Source organism: Myiozetetes cayanensis, unplaced genomic scaffold, assembly GCF_022539395.1.
Source record: "Myiozetetes cayanensis isolate MyiCay16 unplaced genomic scaffold, myiCay2020 scf16, whole genome shotgun sequence".
Lineage (NCBI taxonomy): Eukaryota > Metazoa > Chordata > Aves > Passeriformes > Tyrannidae > Myiozetetes > Myiozetetes cayanensis.
This window is the reverse complement of record NW_026087270.1, coordinates 10,230,401-10,238,226: the sequence shown is the minus strand read 5'-3', so window position 1 is coordinate 10,238,226 and position 7,826 is coordinate 10,230,401. Positions and strand designations below refer to the sequence as shown.

The 7,826-nt window shown below is 48.2% G+C and overlaps 1 long non-coding RNA gene across 1 annotated transcript in view; it reads left to right on the top strand.

Annotated features, from left to right (window-relative positions):
• Positions 1–2,608: 2,608 nt before the first annotated feature.
• The window catches only part of LOC126637756 (uncharacterized), a 261,851-nt gene continuing 256,633 nt past the window's right edge, over positions 2,609–7,826 (top strand). Inside the window, exon 1 of the long non-coding RNA XR_007628424.1 lies at positions 2,609–2,734. This is a non-coding gene — a long non-coding RNA (uncharacterized LOC126637756). The remainder of the gene's footprint in view (positions 2,735–7,826) is intronic.

The following is a 7,826-nucleotide window of genomic DNA, read 5'->3' as shown; positions in this document are numbered from 1 at the left end:
CAAGGAGAGTTATTTCCACAATGCCCCAGTGTCAGCCCCTGGCTTAGGCGCACACCTTATTAGTTCTAACAGGCTGGTTAGCATCGGGTCACCTCTGCGGCTCCGCTCCCCGCAGGGTCACCCGGCTCCAGGCGGCATTTCGGGAGGGGGAAGGGAGCTGAGATTTAGAGATTCTCTTCTTACCCGGCATTTTTAGCACTGGTTATTTTTATTTACATACACACCCCTCCTCCCCTTTTATGCTTTGCTTTTCTCTTGCCCCCTCTCCCACCCAAGACCTGTGTAAATCCTGGTGCTGGGTGAACCCCTCCCCGGCAAGCCCAGATAAAGGGACACCTCAGAATGGGGGGTTCCTCTGCTTCTCTTCAGGAGGGAAATAATTCAAATTATTCAGCCTGGGTGTATGTATGGACAAACAACAACATCCATAAGCCATTGTTGATGAAGGCAAGACCAAGGTGATTGCACTCCCAATTAAACATGACGGTAACGTGTCCAAAATGAACACGTGTGTGTTGTGTGTGTGTGCGGGGCGATGCTAAACCCCTCCCTCCCTAAACCTTTTAGGGGCCATAGGAATTGTCTGTAGGATGGTTTTTTAAAGCGAGCTAACCCAGGGATGTGTTAAGATGAATGTTCATTTTTTTCCTAACTGGAACGTAGGAGAAGCTGCCCATTATGGAAATGCACCCGTGGTTGTGGCCCTCTCCCAGCCCCCTCCCCCACCCGCCAGTTCCCATCCAAAAATGAATGCAAAGAAATACTATTAGGCTGTCTGGTTATGTATTTTTTATGAGGCCATACAAGACACTGCCTGACCTCGTCCAGCTCATGTTATAACCACATTGAAGATGCTTTTCATTTGGGTTCTGCTTTTCAGCCTGGGTGACCTCTATTAAATAAAAAAAAAAAGAAAAAAATGGCCTAATATGTGACCCCTGGGACGAGTCGCTTCAAGGATTACATTTAATTCATATGATAATATTGAAATATAATGTTTCTGTGTCTAATGTTTTGGATGTTTTTCTTTCTTCTTTATTTCAGGGACCCTTTGAGTCTTGCAAAGATTTTTTTTTTCTTTTTTTTTGAGTGGGGGGAAGGACAAGTAAGTTGTTCTTGGGGGGCAAATTCTTAAAAATCACCTTTTTTCCCTCGTAAAGCTGGTATGAACACAGCAGCCTGCTCTCCCCCTCACTTTGAAGGAGAACAGGAGAAACAAAGGCAGGGAAATTATTTTTTATAAGAAAGCTTGTCTGGCTCGTCAAAATACAGCCCCACGCTTTGTTTTGGCGTTTGCTTACCCAGTTGATAAGGAGTGACCTGCTTTCCTGGACGGGGGGGCTCGGGCAGACCCCCCTCTACCTCCTTCCTTGCCTCCAGCTCCCATTGTCTGCCTCGGCCCCGCCGCTCCCTTGTTCCCCACGCACACGGAGGGACCGCCCGGACCCTCCACTCGGCTCCCTGTGATGGAGCATCCCAGCATTTCTGAGAGACAACACATATTTCAGGGCTTTATAACTTCTCCATAAAAATGTACTCCGGGATGAAACACGACTCGCGACGGTTCAGCTTAGGAGCAAATTTGCTTTTGCCAATTGCAAAAATAAATTTGACCCTTCCTAAATATTCCGCATGCGAAAAACATTTAATAAAGTACATTTTTTCCCCCGATCCTCGTGCTAAAATCATGGTGGTGTATGGGGGAATTCAACCATCAGTCAGCAATAGGAGCCAAGACCTTGCACTGGGAAGCAACGAAGCCCTTAATCATTCCCAGTAATGACATGTTTGGAAAAAAGTGCCACATGTGTGCACCGTGTATTTTCAGCAAACATCTAATGCGAGGGTGTGAAGCAGTGGCTGCGGTGCACGGTGTGCTTGTGTAAGGGCTTCTCTCCTCCTCCTCCTCCTCCTTCTCCTCAGAGCAGGCTGCTCCAGCCTGGCTGTGCTGCCCCGCTCACAAAAGCCGTGTCCTTGGAACAATAGGCCTGTGCTCCTGGAGCCCTGTCCCGGCACACTGCAACGCCATTTCTGTGATGTTGGCAAGGGGATACGCAACCCTGATTATTTATCTTTTTTGTTTTTCCCCACTGTGACTGGAGCTGTGAAATAGTAACATTAATTTGTGCAAAAAATACCCCTCGAATACCACTCGTGTTGCGATGAACTAGTCCAGGTCGGTGCCGTGTGGTTATGGCTGACCCTTGGTCCCCAGTGTCACGGCGCTCTCGGCGCACCCCATAAAACCTCGTGCTCCTGGGCTGGGGACACTCAGGGCAGGTGAGGGCTGAGCGCTGGGGACACTCGGGGCAGGTGAGGGCTCAGAACTCCCAGCCCCATTGCATTTATTCTCGTCACAGGCTGAACCTCGACAGTTTTTGGCAAAAACCTAATTAGTGCCAGGTCCGGCGCCCGCCTTACGTGGATGTGTGCACGGCGTTTTGTGTAGGATATTAAAAAAATATCCAGGCTTTGGGTTGCCTTTTGTAAGGCATGGAGCTGTGACCCTCCCTCCGCTGCTCCCTCCCCCCGGAGCCCCAGACTTCGCCGTGCCCTGGCTGCGAGCTTACATGGAGTTGTCTTTTTTATTTTTTTTATAAACCCAGTCACAACACGGGAAGAGGAGGAGGAGGAGGAGGAAGAGAGAGAAAGACAGAACTAAAAACCCTTGAAGGATGGCTCTCCAAAATTCCTGGTGGAACCACGGGGAATCCCTGGGAGCGCAGGAGAGGAGGTAAGGCAGCCTGCGCCCACCCTCCTCCCAGCCCCCTGCGCCCTTGCTTTTGGGTGGGAGAGCGGCTGTGGGGAGCGGGAGGGAAGGTGAGCTGGGTGGTGGGAGGTGGGTGGTGGGTGGGTGGGTGGAGGAGACACCTTCGACTCGCGCTGCTTAAGTGGGCGCGGCGCTGATGTGAATATGCAAATGGGCGGCCGGGCGCGTCACACGTGCGGCTGCTCCCCCTCCCCTCCCTCCCCTCCACTCTCTCTCCCTCCCCACGCGGGGCTCGGGGAGCGCGGGGGGACGTGGGGACATGGGGGGCACGGACCCCGTCCCGTCCGTCCTGTCCTGCCTGTCCTGTCCCGCAGTGGGAACAGCGGAGGTGCGAGGCCGGGATTGGAGCAGGGTGTACATGAACACACAGGGAATGGACCGGGGTGGGGGCTGGTACCCCCCGTGCTGCTGATTGATGTCAGGGGCCAACAGGACCCCGCTTTCTGGCGATGATGATGATGGTGATGGTGATTGCGATGATTACTCTCATCATTAGTGGGAATTTGAATTTTGCAATGGTCAGGGCTGGGCAGGGGCACGACCCCTGCGCCCTGGAACTTAAGGAAAGAAAAGACAGGATTTGGAAAATGATTAATTTATGCACTGGAGGGGTCAAGTTACAAAGGTTTCCACACGGCCCCGTTTTTATTGCAAGTATACGCCGAGATCGGCAAAAAGATGGGAAAGACGTTTTTGTTATTAAAGGAAAATCCTTTATTGGAGGGATGGTTTAGAAATTTACAGTCAATGGAATTTAATTTTATCCTTTGCCTTTTGCTTTATCCACATTTTAATAAAAGAACCATGAAGAATAAGAGTAGCCGGGTGATTGCTGAACAAAGCAGATCTTGAGTGTGAATAGGATTTAAAACCGGTGCCTGCGCTCCCCGCGCCTCGCGGGGCCAAGGCAGCACCCCCGGCTGTGCACCAGGGCTGAGGACACTGCCCGTGACAGGGCACACATGGCAACGTGAGGCTAAGATTTCATATTTAGTAGGACAAACTTTGTAGTACATTTTTCTTCCCCTGTGTTTGCCTGCCTGGTGATTTGTGTACACCTGATCAAGTCTTAGGTTTATACTTGGTTATTCCAGGCAGAGGGAGTGATTTCCAGGGGAGTGGAGCACTGCTGGGGATTCTGCCAGCACCCTGAGGTGGGAATGACCACATGTGGGTCTGCACAACATCACTGGCTTTAATTCAGTGGGAAAAAAAAATAAATGCAAAGCAACTCCATTAGTTTTTCTTAGGTATTACCAGGGACTTTAAAAGGATTTACTAATGGGATAACTGTATTCACTAGATTGATAAATAAATAGAAAATCCCTAATTCTCGTGAGGGGTGGGGCTGGAGGAAGCAGATGAAAGTGACTCGTGGGTAAGTGAATCAAACCCCTGCACTGAAATTGCCTGATTGATCCCACTGTGGTGCACTGAGAGACAGAGGAAGGAACAGGTGAAACCCTCTGGAGGAGGGGCACAGCATAACCCCGTTACAGCAGGATAAACCACCCTCCCCTGTGCCCTGCTCTGCCAAACCGTGCCTGGTGTCCCACCTCCCTGTGGCTGTGCCGCCCAGCGCCACGCTGGCCTTCAGCTCTCAGACAGCCCAGTTTGGCAGCGTTGGGTTTTCTCCCATTATGCCGTGGGCTGGTCCCGGGTGCCCGCGTGTGCCTGGCTGCACACTGGGGGACACCCAGCACGGCCTCGTGCCAGGGCCCCACACCCGGGGCAGTGTGGCTGTGAGGGGCAGCCGGGAGCGCTCGGCACAGGCCCGGGCGGGGCTGTCTCGGGCGTTGGTGCCCCGGCCCTGCACACCTGTCCCTGTGTGTGCACACACGGCCTCCCGCCTGCTCCGCCGTGCCAATAAAGAAGAAAGGCAGGGATGAGGATTGTTGCTATTGATCTGCCCAAGGGGATCATTAGGCATCAGTATCAATCTACAAATCAGTGGGCCTGTGTTACTTGCTTGGGCAGTCATTGCCAATTTGTTCCTATTAGATGGCCGAGCCCGGAGGTGTTTGATGAGCAGATTGGGTCTTTATCTCGGCGCTGGAGAGCAGCGGGTGCGGGAGACGCCAGGGCTTTGCAGGATTTCTGCTGTTTGTTTGTTTTCTTCTGCTGAAACCCGGCTGCCTCTTCACTGCTCTGTACAGAATTTTGTAGGGGTTGAATGTGTTTTTACTTTACGGATGGTTTTTCATATCATCAGATTAAACATATTGAAAGTTAAGGAGAAACTATTTTAAAATAATCCCCTCTCTTTTATTCGGTCTGTTTACCAGCAGCACTCCCTCTAAAAATACATATTCATGCCAGATTCTTTTGTTATCCTTTCCAGGTCAGACCCAACATTAGGAACGCAAACAATTTTGCTTTTGCTATCCCAGTGCCTGTTCCTCAGAATTTATTGAGATGCTCTTAGTGAAGTGATTGTTCTCACAATAGTTCCCTCTGTGATTTAATTAATTAAGCCAAAAAATTAAAGCTTGCAGATAATATTTTATTTGAAAGTGTTTTTACATTTGTGTTGTGGAACGGCAGCCCTGGGGGTCAGCAGCCCCTCGGACCCAGCCCTGCTCTGCCTCTCAGAGCTGCCTCCCTCATCTGCATATTTGCAAATGAAAAAAATGTTTAATACTATGCAAAATGAACAACAAATTTAGACCATAACAGGAGAATGGAAATTAATGGCAAAAAAAGGATCAAACCAGTTCACACGAATGCTCTGATCCGACATCAATGCCGTGTTATTTAATGCAAACCTCGATTCCGGCTGTTCCATCTCACTCCTGACACGAACATCGCGCAGTTTAAACATCTGTCCAGCCGTTAAAGACCCTATTGATGCTGCGTTATTGGATTTCTAATTTCCAGGTTTTGTCAGGGGGTTTAACAGACTATATGAGTGTTTATAATTTCTAATGAGTTTAATCTCTAATTTACCTCTATTACCTGGGACTGTCAAATCCCTTTCCCAGCACTTGCTCTGTAAAATTTCAAAATACAGAAATGCAGGTTTCTAAAGAACCCAAAATATTTGTCATATCTTTTATATACAAATATGTGTGCAGTAAACAGAACTATACATTCTTATTCTCTTTGAAGATCAAGCCTGATTTTAATCCTGCCTATCTGCTGCAATCACAATATATTACCTAAACCCAAGTTTCTTTGAGGACTTTTTGGATAGATGTCATTATTTCAATGGAGATAAAATAGGGTGTGTTTTAGGATACTGCATTATTGCTGCCTGATTAGTATTTGATCAAATCCTATCTGTTGTTTTGTCCCTGAGACAATCCAGCTCCTCCACATCCGGAGGCGAATTCGCCTCATTCTGTCTGACAAGTGTTTTGTTGGGGAGCAGCAGATCAGATCCGTGTAAACACGCGGCCGGGGCGGGGAGCGCCGACTTTTAATTTATCATAAACTCCATAGAACTCATTAGCTTTCATCTTTACATCGCACGGGGAGAAATGAGCGCGGAGCGCACTTGGGGAGCCTTTTTTTCCGCGGAGTTTGCTGTACAAATATTTATGGACCTTTCCCTTTGTAGTAGAGATTCCAGTGGCAACAGCTATCACACGATGAACAGCAGCCTGCGACTTAGGGAAGAGGTTGCCAAAAGCTGTTGTTTATTTAGTCGCCTGGCATTTTGTCTTGAAATTTGTTTTGCTACTATTTGTTAAAATACACTGCTCTCCTGGGAGGAGAAATCGGGACTTTTTGCCTATACTCCTTAAAAAAAAAAAAAAAAAAAAAAAGAGGGAAAAAAGCTTCCCAGAAAATGAAATCTAAGTGTGTTTGTATGTAGGAACATAACTTTATAATCAGCGTATTCTGAGGATTTTCAGAGCGGCAGGCTGCTTGCTGCCCATTCACAAAACACACATATGGAGATTTTATGGTGGGTTTTGTTTTAAAGATAATGATTTGTCTCCGTGTTGCAGTTGTTTATGTTTCTGTCTATATCTCTTTCCTCTCCCCTGTTTTATTTAGTAAGGTTTCAGCTGTGAAATTTCTCCATGAAACAATTGATACATTCTCTGCACGCCGTGGCGAGGGGAAAAAAGCCCCTTAGATTAATGGTCAGTGTCTCATCCACACAAATTTGTGTTACGATACTACCGAGAAGCTGCGAATTACTGACAAGATCTAGAATAATTCCTAATGCTGTCGAAGGCTTCATTTTCTCCTCCGCATGATGGATGAGGCATAAGAAGTGCTTTCTGAGATCGTTAATGTGCATCATTCTGTTAAGTGTTATTAAAGTCCGTCTGTCTTCGGCAGCAGAAACAATGGCTTAGCCCTTATTTTGCCTCTCTCTTTGCTAAACTCCAACTGGCTTTTACTAATGTGGCCTGTTTTGGGACTCTTTTCATGGCTGGTTTGTACCACGGCGTTCGGTGGGCTTAGGGTTGTATTTTGAGTTAAATGCTGGCTCGTGGCATGGGAAGGCACAGCGCATTCCCAGTGATTCCATCTGTAACCTGTAGATAATATCCAGACCGCGCAGGATCTGTCCCAAAGCTTCTGTGTAAGCTTGGAAAATAGGATTGAACTTTCCCTTGGAAGGCTGCTCCTGAGGAAAGGAGCCGGTGTGTCCGCACAGCCCTGCCCGCTACAAGTGGCTGCTCCTCTGGGCTGGGAAACAACCTCAGGAGCGTGTGCCCGCTCATCTCCCCTGCATTAATTGTCTGAAAATCTGGGAATTGCTGTCTGAGGACAAAGTGAGTAGGTCTCCTGATGGGAGGGAAGTTGGCACAGGGCGCCCCAGACTTGTCCTGTTGGGGCAGAAATCGCTGCCTGTCTGTCCCGTGGGCATCGATCTCCCCGTTCCCCGAGGGGGAGGAGGCCAGGCCCACATTGCACATGGATCATATTAAATCAAAAGTACTTTTAACCAAACAGAAGAATTCACTTTAAAGGTTTTTAACCTTTCTTAAGAGCCAATTTTTCCTTAAGCCCTGCGATAATAAAATACAATATAATTTATAGAGCGCTCTCCACGGGTATGCATTCCTCCTCTCTGCTTTTTTTTCGGTACAGTCAG